The sequence below is a fragment of the Penaeus monodon genome, chromosome 34 (assembly GCF_015228065.2).
Source record: "Penaeus monodon isolate SGIC_2016 chromosome 34, NSTDA_Pmon_1, whole genome shotgun sequence".
Classification (NCBI taxonomy): Eukaryota; Metazoa; Arthropoda; class Malacostraca; order Decapoda; family Penaeidae; genus Penaeus; species Penaeus monodon.
The window spans coordinates 25,358,182-25,358,684 of record NC_051419.1 but is presented as its reverse complement, the minus strand read 5'-3'; positions in this window follow the sequence as shown (position 1 = coordinate 25,358,684).

Below are 503 nucleotides of genomic sequence, written 5' to 3'. Positions count from 1 at the left end.
GGTGAGGGGAAGGGGGTGAGAGAAAGGGGGTGAGGGGAAGAGGGAAAGGGCGAGGGGAAGGGAGGGTGAGGAAGAGAGGGATAGGGGAAGTGTGGGGGAAGAGGTGAGGGGAAGAGGGAAAGGGGAAAGGGGGTGAGAAGAAGGAATTAAAGGGAGATACGGTTGAGAGGGAGAAGGCAAGGGGAAGGGAGGGAGGATAGGAGGATAAAGTAAGGAGAAACGGAGGAAAATGAGAAAAGGGAAAAAAGAGAAAAGGAGAAGCAGAATGGGGGGAAGGGGGGGGGGAGCGAATGATAATAAGAAGGGAAAGAACAAGAAGAGATATTATCGAAAGCCAGAATGGAGAAGAAACACAAGAGGGAGATAAAGAGGAAGTGGGAAAAGGGAGGAAATGGAGAGAAGGGGAGAGGAGAAGAAGGAGAGACTAATAATCGGGGAGATGGGCAAATGGAGATGAAGGGAGTGGATGAGAGAATGTACGAACAGGGAAAATGGAGACGTTA